This window comes from Topomyia yanbarensis, chromosome 2, assembly GCF_030247195.1.
Source record: "Topomyia yanbarensis strain Yona2022 chromosome 2, ASM3024719v1, whole genome shotgun sequence".
In the NCBI taxonomy this organism is placed as follows: Eukaryota; Metazoa; Arthropoda; class Insecta; order Diptera; family Culicidae; genus Topomyia; species Topomyia yanbarensis.
In genome coordinates, this window is record NC_080671.1 from 452,989,177 (window position 1) to 453,009,186 (window position 20,010).

At 39.4% G+C, this 20,010-nt stretch overlaps 1 protein-coding gene across 3 annotated transcripts in view; it reads left to right on the forward strand.

Annotated features, from left to right (window-relative positions):
• Positions 1 to 501: 501 nt before the first annotated feature.
• The window catches only part of LOC131685832 (uncharacterized), a 72,340-nt gene continuing 52,831 nt past the window's right edge, over positions 502 to 20,010 (forward strand). For 2 of the 3 annotated variants that reach the window (XM_058969812.1, XM_058969813.1), the window contains exon 1: positions 519 to 749. The gene's annotated coding sequence lies outside the window, so the exon portion shown is untranslated. Of the gene's footprint in view, positions 750 to 20,010 lie in introns of all 3 variants that reach the window. The other variant, XM_058969814.1, reaches the window with a different exon arrangement.

The following is a 20,010-nucleotide window of genomic DNA, read 5'->3' on the forward strand; positions in this document are numbered from 1 at the left end:
TTTGTTTCACTGGCGGTTATTAAAAACATCGAAACTTCGCTCAGTTTGCATCTGTGTGCTTACATCTGTGGCCAAGTCGGTCTACCAGTTATTGATGAGACGAAGCTTAACCGTATATCTACGACATACTAAAATTGTAGCCATAGTGCCTTATTCTAATTTTCTTCTTAACGTAATATAGCGAAGTGGCATTTCATTTCCAGGAAATCTCTGATTCATTTACAATTTTCTCCAGAGCAACGCTCTGGACCATGTCAATAAAATGAATGGTTCCAAACTCACCACAACCATTTTTCACAACGCACCGTTCCAGTGAGAAATGAAACCGGAACAAACTCTCTCAACTCACCGTCTCACTTTTCACTGGAAAACTCACCAATCTCCCGCTCTACACGAAAAAAGTGAGCGATTCTCTCTTTCGCTCACCCTGGAAAATCCCGACTCGCCGTCAGTCCCGTAATCGCCGAACCATCAATGACATTCTTTTGCTCCAACAAGCTCGTGGTCATTCATATTTCATCGTGCCAGTTTCGTTCGAATCACGAGTTGAAAAGGGCGCATTTTATATCGACGGTCGACGACGACGACGACGGCGGTGAGCAATCCTATCGAAGGGACGAACACCACTTCCGTTGGAAGTAATTTTGCATATAAACAAAGTGAAGCGGACGGGGAAGGAAAAACCGCGCGATTGCGGATCCGTTTCTTCCGTCGTCATTCACCTGGTCGGTGCGCTGTTCATGTTCTAGGTTAGTAGGTAGTGATGCAACGGATGTGGAAAGGAGTATGAACAAAAAATAACACCATCGCTCGTTCGGACGCGACACACGCGGGTCGAGTTTCAGTGTTTTTCTTCGATTCGTCGTTTCCCGGAGAAGAACAATCGAACAGATATCGATTTCGGATTGCCATTACTCTGGCTTTAAATGAGCGATTCCATTCTGAACCGCCCACGGGGCGGATTCGGTGTGATGGGAAGATAGAAAGATAGAAAGTGCAAATTGAAATCCAAATCGAAAAGTGATACTTCTGTCTGATTTGATATGCTAGGCCAGGCTATAGTGCAAGCGACGAACGAACGTGCGGAAAGTTCTACTATAGTAAAGTGTGACAAGTGTCGCCGTGAGCTGTCACGCTGCCACAGTCGATTTAATTGCTGGTCGCTTTAGTTAAGGGGGTGGTCAGGGGTCTACGGTTGATTCGCAAACTTTTCCGCTGGAAGCGAAATGCAGAATCAATTCAGTTTACACATAGGAGGAACTTCATGGTTTGGCGATTAGCACGGCTTTGTTCGAGTGATTACAATATGCAAATAAGAACCGGATTGCTCCGGATTAGTACCAGGACAATGGACTCAGCTGTGTTTATTTAGTTATTTTTTCATCAATTCGCATTGTGCATGGACTGGACACTGAAGAGTGCGTGTGTAATTGTCGACGAATCCCTATTCGTTTTGCAATTAGTCGATTGCAATTTTTTTGAACGATTCGAGCAGTTGACGATTATTGATATAGATGATCAGAACATTGCTAAGAGAATGGTTCACGCTATTTCGACAGTTTCTAGATCTTTTTTGGAAACCCGGTACTACGCAGTGATGAGTAAATCCTCACAGAAATATTGCAATGACCCGTTGTAATCTGGCCTTATAGTTTCATACTGTTGTTTGAAGATAAATAGTGCATTATCCAAGAATGAGGAATGATGGAGTAGAAAGGTTTGAACCAAGGGGTTTCCAACAAGCCAACATAGTGAGACTTAATCAAGGATTACTTTTATTTTCCGAAATGATTCGGTAATCCATTGATTACATTGGTAATCAATAATAATCAGAGTAATTGTCTTTATTCTTAAAATAATTCCCATAATCCACCATAGATAAAATGTAGTCAGTTAATCATAAAGTAATCGTAAAGTAATTCGAAACTATAAGACCAATTTTATTTCGATTTTCGCTAATTAGCTTCACAAGACATTTTACTTGTGACTTAATAACACTCGCATATACTTCAATTTCAGTCGAAACCTGTTTCTCAGAGTATATCAAAATGATGGCGCCACAAAGTCGAGTGTAATAACTATCGAGGCATAACGATCCTCATTGCAGCCTACAAGATACTCTCCCGTGTTCTGTTTAGCAAACTACGCCCGTTGGCTATTTCCTTTATCGGCGAATACCAAAGCGGGTGTTTAAACATTTTTGTTTTTTAAATATTGTGGGCAAAAACGGTCATATAACAATGTGAATAAGAAACAGTATTGTGCCTAATTTCAAATATATATATATATATATATATATATATATATATATATATATATATATATATATATATATATATATATATATATATATATATATATATATATATATATATATATATATATATATATATATATATATATATATATATATATATATATATATATATATATATATATATATATATATATATATATATATATATATATATATATATATATATATATATATATCTTTTGCATTAAATGTTACTGGATCATTCTGACATGCATTCCCGTTGTGTATTTCGATTTCGAATCATTAAATTTTGGCATTTTTCACATAATCGTCATCATAAAAATGACTTACTTTTTACCCTCTAATTAATATAAGTTTTACCACCCCTAGTAAGCACGGTGCCATCAATTTTATTGTTTTGCAATTTAATGTTTTGAAATCTAGGCCGTCACAGCTTCAAATCTTTCCAACTTGTAATATTTTTTTATATTAATTCAATGTCTATTCTAAAACTTGGAATATTGATCATATACAAAAGTTATTTCTTGAATTTCTTAGGACTTAATATATTGACTGAACTTAATTTAAAATAAAGAAGGCAATTCGAAACATTTTTGAAGACGTTGTGATTTTTTTTTCATTTTTAACTAGAAAGATTCCGTGATTTAACAATTAAAATTAGGAGAAAACTTTTTAGCATTTTGTAGGTGTGCAAAATATTCTTTGGAAAACCATGTGCATGGAAAATCTATTCTTTTGAAATACATTCATAACGAGGTTATTCACAAGAGCAACATTCACAAAGGGGATTAAGTAGTAGAGATCATATTAGAGTCAGAGAAGAGATAGCGGACAACGATGTCAGGGATAAGATGAACTCAAACTTACACCATTAAGGCACTCGGAAGACCATTTCACTGGTCGTTTTTTAGGGGACAGACTTCCAGGCCGTTATTAGCATTTGATTTTCTGAAAGATTCGTACACAGCAAAAAAATTTTTTTGTAACTTTACGTCTTGCCAGATGCACATAAAAGGAGCGTCCCAATTCACATAAACTTACATTCAGTTACATGTGAAAATGTAAGTAGTTCGGCTTTTCCTAGGTCATTCAGTCTGAGTTTTACATCAAAAGCGTCTAATCTAATTTTACATATCAGCACATGTAAAATCCTATTATTAGACAGAAAAATACGTCGCTACGTTGTTTACGTCAAATGTAATTTTCGTTTTTTTTTCTAAGAGTGTAGTGGAGATCAAACAATGTTCAAATAAAAAGAAATACCAAATTTTGGATGTCTATCTCTAGCACATCCAGAACCCAAAACAAATCGTTTAGTTGGGATCTAGCACGACAATACTCATCTCATGACCAGACAACATGTTTGATGTCGTGATATTCCGTCGTGCATAAGCCCAATATGCCGGTAATGCGCATCCAACACATAATGATTTGACATGAGCATCACCCGAATCAAATCACAACGCATATCTATCCCCTTGAAACAGTGCTTCGTAGACACTTTTGGGACTTCCCTTAGTCTCTACTGCTCAACAAGACTGCCCCTTTTTCGAGGGTTGTTGAAGTTAATAGGACTTACATAAAAATCGCGTTCTAATGCACTCACCTTAGCTAGAGTTTGCGTACCCGGAATGGAGCAGTTAGAAGGGACCCAAACTAAGGTAATCTGGAATGATTAAACACTCGGGAGTTTCCGTGTTTCCCCCAAAAATTACGAGGAGTGCTTTCCAATCTTCGTCGAACGGAGGACCTCTATAGAACCTAAACTGTCTGTAACGATGAACCAAAAGTCTATGGGCGGGGTGTCAACGAACTCAATGGTATAAATTGCGGCTATTTCTGAGATATAAACGGTAAAGCAGTAGAAGCTAGTGGACTCGTCGATTTTTGACACGTCAGAGCACCTTACTGTATTCTTGTTTTTGTACAGGTAAATTGATTCGTGCAGAAAATAACAAAACAATCATCGACATTGCTTACAAACAAATTGTACAAAAGGGGGCTAACAGATGAACCCTGGGGAAGACTAATTTGCTAAATTATGATGTTTGAGATTCGTATTATGTATTGTGGTACTTTTTAGATAGCAAGTTGTTTAATATCGGTGAAAGACTACGCTGACAGAACCGTAGCGTGGTTCGCTTGCGCCCTTGCAGAGCCTCAGTTTTGCGCCTCTTTCAGTTCGACTTTCGAATAATAATTTATTGTGTACTTGGAAATAGCACACATATCCGGACTTATCTTGTGACTTATCTTCACTTAGTTAATGAGGCAAATAAAATTTTCTTTGCTCTCCCAAGACTAGCGTCCTTGCCGGGAAACTGTTCAACGTTGTGGCATTTGCGGGGTTAGCAGCATTGCAATGGTGAATGTAAAATTAAGTATCTGTAAGGCAATCTGACTGGGTTTTGATGTTTAAGACAACATCTGCGATAAGCGACATCAATTTAGAGCACCACATTACAGGTGTTATTTGTAATATCATTCGTAGTCAGTTTTCAGGAGACTTCATGAACTCAGTTGACGCTAGGTGTTTAAAGGCGACGGACTGATTTTTTTGGGAGACTATACATGCGGATCGGTTAACTGAGCAAGCGATTTATTAAGGAACACAACCCGGCTCTATCATACAACAATCCGAAGAATTTATTTGAAAAGTTGTTCCTTCACCAACCGTTATAGAAACTTCCGACAATTTTTAGGAGCGGTGAACTGATTAGTCAATTGATGAGTACGGTGCATATCATTAGATTGCAATTATCATGAATTAGCATCCAGCCATACATCGAGTAACGATAGGCGATCACACTTTTGCTTTATTACCTCCTGACTCATTTTTAAATTTCTTGTCTCTTCCGTAATTTCCATCCCACCATTCGTATTCTTCAAGTGCGCTGGGTTCTAGGCTCGCGTATAAATGAATTCTCCTGAAAAAGACCAGCGGGTGAAATTGATGTCGAACAAGATTCATCATCGATAAGAGTCCGATTCTCGTTCAAAAAATCATGCGCATTAAACTTGGTCGAGCCCTGTCCGATCTTCTTTCGGATCATAGATAAGTATTTTAAAACCTACGGAAAAAAATATTCAGATGTTACAGATATCTCGAATGTTTGACCACATAAGCTCAGAATATTGATCCCCTGTCCAAAGCAAGCAACCGACAGTACTGACGTCAAGTTTTATTTGGAGGACTACCGTGTCTACATGTCTCTTCATATAGTTGAGATCGACGGTGTGCTTACTGAATCGATCTGATCATGTTTGTTTGGGATGAATAGCATTGGCTGTTTCAAGGAGCCCTTTCTCCAGTGAGTGATATTTTGATGGGATGAAACTGTATGGCCTGCGTATCGCGCCTGCGATTGTGTTGCCTAATTAAATGTTCTTCGACAAGGTTCGCCTGCGTGTTCGTACCGCGCGTCATGTTTTACACTAAACACCCTTGTGGGGACATCTGTTGCTGCTTCTAAAATATTGGAAAATGAGATTCTTTGTAACGGCTATCGTTTTTTTTTGGAGACCAGCTCGAGAAAGCGCTGACAAAGCTGTATAAAACAGCTCCTTGTCTTGGAAATTTGAGATTGAAACAAGAAGCTTACGTCAGGAACAACAAAAATCCCAAGAGGCTCAACATTTTGACCAGAGATGACTGGTTGGGTCTAGGTTAGTTTCCGAGAACGTTATGATTTTGGGAATATCTCCCGTCACTGAGGAGACTTCAATTCTCACGGTATGGGATGAAGTTACCTTCACGATGATAAACGACATAACTTTTCGACAGCATTTAGGAGGTGGCCAACTTTCGAGCAAAAATTTATAATTTATCTTCACTTATTTTATAAAACAGATCAAGATTTCCGCGCCCCTCTAAGATTAGCACCCTTGACTGTAGCCCATCCTGGCCAAGCGCACGCTTTGGGCCTGCATGCTGATGCAGCTTCTCTGAAAGCACATTTATAGCAACTGAATCAAAAGCCTCTCGATATCGAAAAAGACTGATGTGTTTTTTTCTTTGCGAGAATAGGTCATTGGAAAGTCTGTTGCAATCAACGCAAGAAAATCGTTTAATTGTTAGTTTTAAAAAAAATTGTTGAAGATTGCGTATAAGAAATGATAGATAAGCAAGAAAACAACTGTTTCCTATTTATCCGAATAGACGTTTTGATTATTTGTCAGTTCACATACATTGTGGCTCTTGTAGTGAAAATAATCTAGCAGAACTAGAATGTTTGAATATTAATAAAATAGCGATGAGAAGTTTTCGCTTAAAATAATCGAATAATCTGAAGTAATTCTAACAGGAACTCACTTTGATTCCAAGTAATCCAGACTAATCGAGGAACTATTACAGTAATCGAGTAATCAATTAATAATCGGATTTTCGAAGGAATAATCTTTATAACCATGGAGCAATCTATGTAATTTGTTTCGAGAGTGACATGTAATCAACGCTTTTGGAAACCCCTTGTTTCGAACCTAGTGGTCCACGCCAGCAAGGAACTATTCGTGCATGACGATGTCGTTCTTTAAGTAGTACAATTGTTATCTGCACTCTTTCACTTCGATGCTAGTTTATGTTAGTAGATGTCAAGTTTCGTTGATGCAGTTGACATTGCTCGATGACAATCAAAGAAAAACAAGTAACAATAGGCCGTCAAACCTTAACCCGTTTTAATCTTAGGGTCATTCGCCTCGGGTTAGAGAAATCTATTTTGGAAAAATCTCTAACCCTATGTGCGGAGTTGGGAATCGAACGCAGGTGAGCTGCGTACAAGGCAATCGATTTATCAACTACGCTATGCCCGTCCCCCAAATTCATTCTTTTATACCAGTAATTCAGGCCTGCAAACATCCAACTGTATTCAAATGTACCGGCATCGGTCGCAAAACATGATGATGAGTTATGTTCCAGCATCGACCATGCGGTAGACTTGGGCGGAAAACCCAACTCCTACCAGCAGAAGGCAAAAGATTCTTCACATCTCCTTTTGATCATGTCCATATGAGCCTACCTAGTCCTAGTTTTCCGTTCTAAGTATATAACTGATTCGCTCTAGAACACCTATCCGTCTTTCAATTTCATTGCTTTCGTTTTTCTTAGTCTTAAATTTGCCGAAAATAGCCAATAAAATCGATACAGTAGCACCTTGCGGCAATTAAAACATGGTAACTAAGACTATTTTGGAGGAGTGTCTGTGAACACCGGTCCGGAGCAGAGTTAAAAATATTCAAATTCATTGAATGAAAATTGATCATATTCAGGCGCATTCATTTTCAATATTCAGTGACGCAGCTGAAAACGTCAAACGAACAAGCCACCCATTCATCCACGCATATTTTCATTCGTCTCCGATTATTACACGAAGCGACCGTTCAGCAACGAATCAAACGCTTCAAAGTAGGCCCTGGCACAATGTAAGCGATGATGATTGTTGTTTCATATGCTTTATTGGCATTTGAAAACATTTTCCTAGTTAATTAGTGTAATGAATATATTGTACGATATTCAACTGAATGAATAAGATGGATAGTTGAATGAATATTTTTTCTATTCACCGCGAGTCGCAACAGGTTCATTTTCAGCCGTCAAAAAAAAGCTTCGATTATTTTTAACTCTGGTCCGGAGGATACAGTTTTGCGCATACTTGGTCGGTGTTAAGTCAGACAAGTTGTTGCTTTGTTTTCATCACCGCTAGCAAATTTGGAATGGACGGTCATCGATTTTTTTTCGGTGAAAATTAAAACAAACTGCATTTTACCGGACGTTTCGACCTACTAACATGTTCAGTCATCCTCAACGGCCTACTAAAATATAATATTTGTTAAAATCTAACACTCAACACAAATTTAAACAACATCGCTTACATGCTAACAACGTCTACACAATGAACAATCAAATTTTCAACTGCTGTCTTGTCTTGTACACTCAATCTTCGTTGGTGCTTTCTTCGGACGCACGGTGCTCTTTAGCTTTTCTATTAAGTCGTTGTATGCAGACCTAAACTTAATAGAATCCCGTTGTAGATTGAACGTGTTCGACTCGCCTTAAATTTTTATTTGGAACATTTGCACTATCAACCGGGTATCGGTCCTAGGTACCTTGTCCAATATTTTAGCATTTTAAAAATCAAAAAGGTGGCCTTCATTGATTGTATGTTGTGCCAGCCCCGTATTGGTATTTCGTAAATAACATTAGTTCGACGGTCTTTTTCTATTCTGTCCTTAAGCTTACTGTGTACTGTGTTTCTAATTTTGTCAATGGTTTTAAAAGCTAGTTTTATGTTATGCTGTGATAAATACCGGGCTATTTTTCCCCCAGACCCGGTATATAAGGTGCAGAAACAAATTTCATTGTCACATCAGTGTTTTTAGGTTCAAGAGTATTGTACAATTTGTGTGTTCGTTCTTCAATAATCTTGTTGCAGGGTGAAACTGGGTAACTATTATTAATGAGTATTTGTTTCACAACTTCTAGAGCATTTGGGCGATAATATACTTCACTTAGTTTCAATGCCCTATCAACTAATACTATCGCTGAATTTTTCTTAATATAGGAATATTATAGGAATTATAGTCTAAGTATCTGCCTTCTGAATCCTTCGGCGTCCATTCCGTGGTGAGATGGTCCCTACGCACTATTGTATCCAAAAACCGCATTTGACCATCCTCCTGCAGTCGTGGGTGGAAACTGTTAAACACCTCCAGCATGCGCTCCACTTGTTCTCTTCGCACACTCGATAAACAGTCGTCAACATGCCTTTTTGATGCAGCTGTTCCAGCGCACTTCCTTCAACTCTCTCCAACACTATGTTTGCCACAACCAGGGCCGTCGAGAGCCGCATCGGGCCCCAAGGCTTGCTTTACTGCCGGGCTCTTTTAAACCTAAGTCCTCTAGTGCAGTATGAGTTAGTATCTCTTCAGCCATGGGAAACTCCTGAGTCTGTGGTTTCTATTAGACTCCGCTTGACTCATATTGCAACATCTACAGATAGCGTGCCAGACAGGCGAATTTCGACAGCTTCTTATTCCGCGGTATCCAAATAGGGTATAATTGTCATAGTTACAAGTTTTTAAAATTGTGGGTATTCAGGAATCAGTAGCGTCTGGCTCGAATGGCACATTCCCCATGTAGATCGGAGATCTGCGCCTTGCCATGAATCGTTTTTTCATCTTTTCCCTGATTGGAAGGGTTGGGGAAGTGGTAAGGTTAGGAGTAAGGAAAATAGGATCTGCAGGTGCTACAATAGCAGGAATAATACTTTCAACCAACGGAGGGATTCAGAATTTGTATTTTAACAGTGAGCGGATATATTTCGTTTCGCTAAACAAACGCTTCTGTTCCATTGATGGTCTGGAACATAATCAGCACGCTATGTCTAACATGGTGAAATTGTATAGTGTAAACATTGGCCATCTTTAGCTCCATTTGAACTTTTAACAATAGATCTTAAGGAACGTCTCGAAAAGTAAATAGGAATATATTTTGACCGCAATAGGCCACTTTCTGCTTGTAATCGTTACTCATTTTTTTCGACACAGTAGCTAGGAACATAATATTTTACTTCTACTGTGCAGACAAAGCAACAGATGGATTGATTTATTTGCTGGTGGCGGTGGAGCAGTTTTTGGTTTTTGTTGTAAGCAAAATGAGAAGGTAGCCGATGCAGCTCAAAATTCTCATTTAAAATTATCAAATCAAAAAGATTTTCACACTGAAGAGTGCGTGTGTAAATGTCGACGACTCAGTATTCGTTTTACAATTAGTCGACTGCAAATTTATTGAACAAGCAGTTGATGACTGTTGATATAGACGGTCGAAACATTACTTGGGGAGTAGTTACCATTATTTCGACATTTCATAGCAAAAATCTACAGTATTGGATTTTTCTGTAAAACCAGGAAAAACGTGGAAAACCGGTAATTCTCAGTGATGAGTAAATCCTCATGGCAATATTGCAATGGCACGTTGTAATCTGATCTCATAGTTTCATACCGTTGTTTGAAGGTAAATAGTGCATTATCCAAGAATGAGGAATGATGGAGTAGAGCGGTTTGAACGCAGGTAGACCAGGTAGTTCACGCCAGCAAGCAATTATTTAACCATCATTAAGATCGTTTCTATGAATGAAGCACTGCTATTTATGATGACTTAAGTGGTACGATTGTCATCTGCAAACATTCACTTCGAAGCTAGTTTATGTTAGTAGATGTCAAGCTTCGTTGATAGATGGGTGAACGCTGGAATAGGTTTGGGAATCAATCAATGAAGTATTTTTTGATCCACACAATGCGGAAAAAAAATAAAACACTGCTCAACGTTTTCACTTGAACTTCTTTTCGCTTAACTCTTAACCTTCCGAAAGTAGCGCTAATGCACTGAGTGCACGCTGCTCTGAAAATCTAGCGAAATCGTCATAGCGCACCAGCGGCTGATCGTTCAGTGGGCCATTTGCGCGACTTCCGGAGGGTTAAGCTCAAAAATATCCTACGTCCTACAAATATGAACCACAATAGTACTGTTCGACTTGATGTATTTTACAGCGATCCGAGCTAACTGAAATCACAAGTGCGTGTATCAAGGACCCATTTTACTACTACGATTGCAATCGTTGCAATTGACATTTTTCGATGACAATCAAAGAGAATTAAGTAGCCTTGAAATTCCAAACCACAAGGTATCATTATTTCGTTGTCCTTAACTCGTGAAACTCAGCACAGTCGATTGCCAATGCCGGGAAAGCTACATTATCTCTTTCAATAAACATTCCACGTCGCTTGCAGATAGCCGAAACTTACGGCCCCTAAAATCAATTGATAAACTGGTGACTCCCTAAAAATAAATTTATTTACAATCCTCAGAATTCTCCGGAAATAGAATAAACGATTTTTCATTATACTGTCTCCTTTTGCACAAATTATTAATAGGATAGGCTCGTTGTTATACTACATTACAAAAATGATAACAGTCACTTTAGTCCACTATTTGCCATTTTCACTAATTGGAATATATTCAATTCCAATCATCCGACGACGAAGTAAATTTTGATTATAATTGCCTCGAATCTATAAATATAGACCGTACAATTTTTTTTTTTGATACCGATGAACAGAATAGACAACACGTCAAGTGAGTCATGCCTTGGAGATTGTCGTTCATCCGTTAATTTAGGTTTCGAATTTAACAATTTTAATTCTAATATCTAATTTGTTTTATTTTAGTAGTTGAAGAATATTCTGCTTGTTTGTGCTTGCAAAAGTTCGAATGAAATCAAAAATGTACAACTTAAGACTTTAATTACTGGAATTAATATTATAGTGTTTGACAATTTCACAATAAATTTCGTAGTATGTATGTAAAGTAAATAAAAAAAGATTTTCGCGAGATCTTTCGAAAACAACAGAGCCATCAAAAACAAACATCAATCAAAAATCAAAATCTTGTAAATTTTAAATATAGACCCACTGAATATTTGCCGGTACCACCATTCGTAGCTAACTGTGTGAATGCGACGAAGCTGTTATTTCAAGACTACATAAAACCCAGCATAAGAGACTATATTAAAAGGTCCAAACAGGCTGGAATATTTGATGTTATTTGTGAAAAAAGTTTTGCTTGGGTTAACTGATAATTTAACTTGTCGACACCACTGTTTGACAGCTCTTAATGCTTATTACATTAAGTCAAAGATTGTTCCGATGCAAAGTTCAGTAATTAGTATTTGGTAACGGTCAGCAAACCCGTAGGCTGGAAATCTAAGCTCAAAAATCCATCGGCAACCAGGTCCCATAACAAAGGTCACAGAACGCCACCATGAAAACAGCCGCAAATACTAAATTTCCTTATCTTTACCTTTTTATATTGTAACGACATTTAATTAGCAAGGAACTGGAAAGTGTGAAATATTTTTCAATATTAAGAGTACTCAAGGAAGAGCAAGGAGTTGATGGAAGAAAGTTTAGAAAAGCTTGGAATAGGCGTAGGCTTGCGAAGCCTTTTCCATTAGGAGGAGGGCTACAGCTTAAAAACTTTCAGTTATGTTAAGCCTTCATTATCAGTTACATTTCTGGTAGACGTTCGATTGTAAAATAGTTATTGTATTATATTATTGAAATTTAAGTTATTTCGTTTATTTCCTAAATCTAGAAGAAATTACCATTTACCATTTCCAACTTCCTTGAAAAAACCTGTTTTAATCCACCTAGCGGTGCAATTGTGCCTTTCTCATTTCTCTAAACTATGGCACGAGGGCTGTTCATGTTCAACATAATTATGGAAATGTCCATTACATTCTTAGTACACTTTGCACTTATACACAATGGCTTGCCAGCCACGAACTTGATGGGCTACGTGTCAACAGTGAAACACTTGAAACAAAAAATATCATACTCCGTTAGCCTAATCAGCATTAGATCAATGTTATCTGCTTGCTAACTCATTTTGTCATGCGGGGGTGGGTATGTGAGGAGGGCGAAAGTCCCATGAACGAACGACTCCCCAGCTTAAATTGGTATGCTTTGTGATATAGTGGTGGTTCAAAGATGATGGGGTTGAAAGGGAGGGGTATGAGGGCTGGATGGGGTGGTGGTCTGAGGGGTGATTTAAGGAGATTTTTAAAGGAGGGGAGTGAACAGTAGAGGGGGGATGTAACCCCTCTCCGTAAACCATCAACTACGCCCCTGTTAAAATCCAGAAACCTTATGCGAGTCGAAAAAAAAATTTGGCCGGGATTAGGTTGACGTTTTTCAGAGTGATTGCATAACCTTTCTATATGAGAAAAGCAAAAATGTGCCAAAATCCAAAAAAGTCAAATTTTTTTCGAGTTTGCATCAAATCTCGACGTTTCATGCACCTTAAAGACATTTAGCACCAAAAATAAAAATTCTATTTTTAATTTTTCCTATAGTTACTATGAGAAATTTCTGTGTGGCCGCACTCTTAAACCCGTAATTCCGTAACTAGAATTCCGATCGATCCAAAATTCAATAGCAGCCGATGGGAAGGTTGCACCTTTCATTTGAGACTAAGTTTGGGCAAATCGGTCCAGCCATCTCTGAGAAAAATGAGTGATATTATTTGACACATACGCACATACACACACAGACACACACACATACACACTAGGGTGACAATGATTCATATGAAAAAAAAATTCGCAACCTACTCCACCTAGCGTCGTTCCAAATCATGAAAAAATGACACTTTTTTTTATTCATTTCGTTTATTTGATAGGCACAAATGCGTTAGCTTGGCGGTGCCAAATGCTTATGTTTTTACATTTTGGATATCTTAAAACTAGGAGGTTACAATGTTGAAATATTTTTTTACAAGGGAAAAACAAAAGTTTACAGCTATCTTAAGATTAGAAATAAGATTCAATATACAAGAGAGGGCCAAAAGATTTTTTTATGAAAAAATTTAAAACAAGGGATTCACTTTGATATACAAGAGGGGGAGTAATAGTATTTTACGAAATATTTTACGGTTATCTTAAAACTAACAATATAGTTTAGTACACAAAAGGGGGAACAAATATTTATGAGAAATTTCACAGAAATCTTAAAACTAGGGATTCAATTCTATTTACAAGATGGAGGACAAGAGTTTCAATAAAGAGTAGAAATTATAGCTATCTTAAAACTAGGAATACAGAATACTAATTTGAATTTTTTAACTAAAACTTATGCTTGGTCAAGATATTCAGAGGGTGGCTTATTTCCGCATCAATGTAGCAGCAGTTGTATCAAGGACAGGGGAGAGACAGGGAAAGAAGAGCAAAACTTGCAACTTTCGCTCGAACCGGGGGGGGGGGGATCAGCGAAACAAATTTGCGCCTCAGTCTAGTAAGTCGTCGAGTACTGGATTGGCGGATGGTATTCTTCGGACCCGCGGGGAATCCTTCAAAAGTCATCGGACCTCGAGTCGCTCTCGCTTCAGTTTCCTTCTATGCAGGCGTAGTGGTAAGGGCGATGGCGGTTACATAGTGGCACTCTGGAGCTGATCGGTTCCACAAGGCAGGAGGAAACTCTAAAAACGAGAAATAAAAGAGAGGGGCTAAATTGGGATATTTATCGTTTTTATGAAAGTATAAATAAGGGACATATAGGGGAAATCACGAGTTGCCAGCATATCTCGGACTGGTACATTGGGTGGTCTACCTCGGGCCCGAAGGGATTCCTTTAACTGAGACCTGGCGTCACAATACCCGGCGCATACCCAGACAACGTGTTCGATGTCGTGATAGCCCTCGTCACAAGCGCACAGACTACTCTCCGCAAGCCCAATACGCCGCAAATGCGCATCCATGGTGTAGTGATTGGACATAAGTCGGGACATTACGCGAATAAAATCCCGACCCACATCCATCCCCCCGAACCAAGGCTTCGTTGATACCTTTGGGATAATCGAATGTAGCCATCGTCCAAGTTCCCCGTTGCTCCACGAGGTTTGCCAACTGTTGAGCGTCCTCTGACGACAAATACTAAAAAATTCGTTGAAGCAGATTGGTCTTTCGTATATGTCACCATTTAATGCGCCCACCTTTGCTAATGAGTCGGCCTTTTCATTGCCCGGGATAGAACAATGAGAGGGGACCCAAACAAAGGTAATCTGATAAGATTTTTCAGATAACGTACACAAGGACTCCCGTATCTTCCCCAGAAAATACGGGAATTGCTTTTTAGGCTTCATCGCACGAAGAGCCTCGATAGAGCTGAGGCTGTCCGAAATGATGAAGTAGTGATCTGTGGGCAGAGTGTCGATGATCCCAAGGGTGTACTGAATTGCAGCTATCTCTGCGACGTAAACTGAAGCGGGATCATTGAGCTTGAATGAAGCGGTGATAGTATTGTTGAAGATACCGAAGCCAGTGGACCCATCGAGATTTGATCCGTCAGTGTAGAACATTTTGTCACAGTCGACTTCTCGGAATTTATTATAAAATATATTGGGGATCACTTGCGGGCGTATATGGTCCGGGATTCCACGAATCTCTTCCTTCATGAATGTGTCGAAGAATACAATAGAATCAGAAGTATCTAGGAAACGGACACGGTTGGGATTGTACGAAGAAGGATTGATGCTCTGTGCCATGTAGTCGAAGTACAAGGACATAAAACGGGTTTGAGAATTAAGCTCGACGAGCCTCTCGAAATTTTGAATTACCAACGGGTTCAGAATGTCGCATCGGATGAGCAATCGATATGAGAGTTCCCAAAATCGATTTTTTAGCGGAAGAACGCCCGCCAGCACTTCGAGACTCATCGTATGGGTCGAGTGCATGCAACCCAAGGCAATGCGCAAGCAACGATACTGGATTCTCTCCAGTTTGATGAAGTGTATGTTCGCAACGGAGCGGAAACAGAAACACCCGTACTCCATCACCGACAATATCGTTGTTTGGTACAACCTGATCAGGTCTCCTGGGTGAGCACCCCACCATGTTCCAGTTATTGTTCGGAGAAAATTGATCCTTTGTTGGCATTTCTGTTTCAGATACCTAATATGACATCCCCAGGTACCTTTAGAGTCGAACCAGACCCCGAGATATTTAAATGTGAAAACCTGGTTGATCGTTGCACCCATTAATAAAAGCTGGAGTTGCGCCGGCTCACGCTTCCTAGAAAAAACAACCAACTCAGTTTTCTCCGTGGAGAACTCAATACCCAGCTGAAGAGCCCAAGCAGACAAATTGTCCAAGGTATTTTGTAATGGTCCTTGCAAGTCGGCAGCTTTGGGCCCTGTAACAGAGACCACCCCGTCGTCTGCAAGTTGCCTTAGCGTGCATGAATTGGCAAGACAATCGTCAATACCATTCACGTAAAAATTGTAGAGCAGGGGACTTAGACATGAGCCCTGGGGAAGACCCATGTAGCTAAATCGCGATGTTGTTAAATCGCCATGCGAAAAGTGCATGTGCTTTTCAGACAACAGGTTTAGCAAAAAGTTATTTAAAATTGGCGAAAGACCATGCTGGTGCAGTTTCTCTGACAGAATGTTGATAGAAACTGAGTCAAAAGCCCCCTTAATATCCAAGAAGACTGATGCCATCTGCTCTTTGTTAGCATAGGCCATTTGGATTTCTGTAGAAAGCAACGCAAGGCAATCGTTCGTCCCTTTGCCTTTGCGGAAGCCAAATTGTGTATCTGACAGTAAGCCATTGGCTTCAACCTAATTGTCGAGGCGAAACAAGATCATTTTCTCGAATAACTTCCGAATACAGGACAGCATTGCAATCGGCCGATACGAGTTGTGGTCGGAGGCTGGTTTTCCTGGTTTTTGGATGGCGATGACCTTCACTTGCCTCCATTCATAAGGGACAATGTTACCCTCAAGAAACTTGTTAAATAAATTCAACAAGCGCCTTTTTGCAGTGTCAGGCAGATTCTTCAGCAAGTTGAATTTGATTCTGTCTAACCCTGGGGCGTTATTGTTGCACGATAAGAGAGCAAGTGAGAACTCCACCATCGAAAACGGTGTTTCGTTCGCGGTATCGTGAGGAGACGCGGCGCGGCACGTTTTCTGTACCGGGACAGAGTCCGGACAGATCTTCTTGGCGAAAGCGAATATCCAACGGTTTGAATATTCCACGTTCTCGTTGGTACTGTTTCAGTTACGCATACGTCGAGCCGTACCCCAAAGAGTGCTCATCGCTGTTTCTCTCGTTAACCCGTCGACGAACCGGCGCCAATAACTGCGTTTTTTGGCTTTCATTAGACTCTTCATTCGCCTTTCTAACGACGCGTACTGTTGATAGCTAGCGGGTAACCCGTCTTCCCGGAAGGCCTTATATGCAGTGGACTTTTCCGCGTACAGCTCTGAGCACTCTTTATCCCACCACAGGGTGGGAGACCGTCCATGGGTATTCGCGCTGGGTACTGGTTTAGTCTGAGCTTGATTCGCACTGTCGAGAATCAAGCCAGCCAAAAACCTGTACTCTTCCTCCGGAGGAAGTTCTTGAGTGGATTCGATTTTAACGGATATCGCGGTCGCGTAACTCTTCCAATCAATGTTCCGTGTGAGGTCACACGAGACATTGATTGTTTCCGATGGTCTTGAACCGTTAGCAAGTGAAATCACGATAGGCAAATGATCGCTACCGTGGGGATCAGGGATCACCTTCCACATGCAATCTAACTGTAGCGATGTCGAGCAAAGCGACAAATCCAACGCGCTTGCCCTTTTACCTCCCTCCTTCATCACTCCCCTCCCCTTGGACCACTCTCACGCCCGCATTTCCTTCATCCACCCCGTATACCGAAATAAGATGAAGGATTTCTGACGTATCCTCTACTCCCACTCTACTAACTCTCCATTCCCTCCACTTTCAAACCCATTCCACCAACATTTCAAAATATAATCACATGAAGATAACATTGAACTCATGTTGATTAAGCTAATTAAATATTATTCTTTTGCTTTTCTCATATAGAAAGGTTATGCGATTACTCCAAAAACCGACTTTCTAACCGAGGCCCGGAGGGCCAAGTCTCATATAACATTCGACTCAGTTCACCGAGATCGCAAAATATCTGTGTGTATGTATGTGTGTATGTATGTGTGTGCATGTATGTATGTATGTATGTATGTGTGTGTATGTGCGGATTTGTTAACAAAATGTCCACATCGGTTTCTCGGAGATGGCTGAACCGATTTTTACAAACTAGGATTCAAATGAAAGGTATAATATTCCCATAGGTTGCTATTGAATTTCATTTTCAACCGACATCTTGTTCCGGATTACGAGTTGAAGAGTATGGTTACAAAACAAAATTTGTTGATTTGTCCACATCGGTTTCTCGGAATTTTCTGAACCGATTTTGACAAACTTGATTTTAAATGAAAGGTCCATTGGCGATTTGCGGCAAAACCAAAATTAGTCATGCGACACCTATGATTCAGCTCATGAACTGGCAAAGTGATACAGTTTGCTTTTTTTCACCCGCAAGTGAGTCGTAGCTTACTACTAAAACTTCATTTTCTTTTCGGAAAAAGCTTACCCCTGCCAAAATATGAATGAAACGAGTAATAAATTTAGTTTTATTTGCAACTATTCTGAAATAACAGCCATTTGCAACTATTTGGCTTATACATTTCTTCGAAATGTAATCGGGGTATTATTGTGGTTATAAAAAATCGTTCTGTAAATAGAGTTCCAACTCGAAACCGAGACCCAATCAGTTCCAATGCCAAACTCCTTCATATTTTGGACTACGTAGGAGATTCAGTAAAGACTATCAGAGAGAAGGATCGGCTGTGTATGATACAAAGCTCCTATTAGCCGGATATATTTTTCCTCGCGTGATCTGGAGAGTTTCATGAATTTACACCATCTCATAAAGGTTTAGCTTAACTTAAGAGGAACGGGAAATGATGTTGCGGCGGCTACGGTGCTCAACAAATTACATTTCGGAACAGTACACATATAGCTTTGTGAATAATATTAGAAATCACCATGTTTTACACTCTTTTCGCAAGATGTTTACTCTTCATCTTATAAAATGATGGTTTTCCTTCATTTTCATAAACAATTATCAACAAATTGTTCGGTGATTTGGTGTTTAAAAGTTATTTTTTACCAATGTTTACAGAAAATATATGCACTATGACAGAACAGAATGAAATCAGCAACACTTTGCTTCCTGCGCTATCTGTGAGCTGTTTCAACGTAGAATCGCCAATCAGCTGCTGTTGAATTTTGTGTGGATCCGAGTTCTGGTTCCTGAATTACAGGGTGATACGTACGACCACGCAGCAAATCCCGATTCTAACGCATTCTGCGATGAATGTAAAAGGTGATTTTTTTTCCAAAATGTAAACACAACTGTTGAATTTGTAGATCTAGGACACCAACAGTCATTCAAAGTCTCTTTGGCCACGCTGGCCACCATCGACGGATCCGGAAGCATCCAAATTCAGAATAACGGTTATATTGGTTTCTCGAAAATGGCTGGACCGATTTGATCAACTTAGTCTCAAATGAAAGATGTTGCGTCCCTGGAAACTGATATTAAATTCCATCTCCATCCGACTTCCGGCTTCGGAGTTACGGGTTGTGGAGTGCGATCACATAGAAAACTCCGATTCAAACCGATACCGCGATGAATGCAAAAAGGTGCTCTTATATATACTTACCAAGTGTAATAAGAATGAAAGACATTTCCATAATGTTATATTGTACGAATCAGCTATTAAATCATAGTTTGGAGAAATGAGAAAGGCACAATTGCACCTCTAGGTGGATTAAAACAGGTTTTTTTTTAAGTGTACATTGCTCAAGTTCGATTTATACAGCTATAACTAGCAATCCGGACTGTTTAATGAATTGAGAGAATGTGGTTTCCGAGAGTTTGATGGTGACTGTGTCGAGTTTCATCACATGAGAAACGTTGAACTACTCATGAATGTTTTTCAAAGTTTTCCAGTGATATATAGAATATTCAACAGGAAAATGAATTCAATCAATCAAGTTCATTAAGTTTGTTGCTTGGATGTATTCGCGCGGGGCTTATTGTGTATTAAGGCGGCCTCAGAATGTGCGTGTATGAGCAGGCATTCTTGAAATGGGTCGTTGTATGTACAGTAGAGCTATCGCCTTTCATTTCCAGGGCTGAACCTGTGTACAGTTTCTTCCATAAAAGCACTATCGGTCAGTGGGAATGGATTGTATCCACACACACATGAGCAACATTGAACTACTCATGTTCAATAAGTTAAGAATTGTAGTCAAATG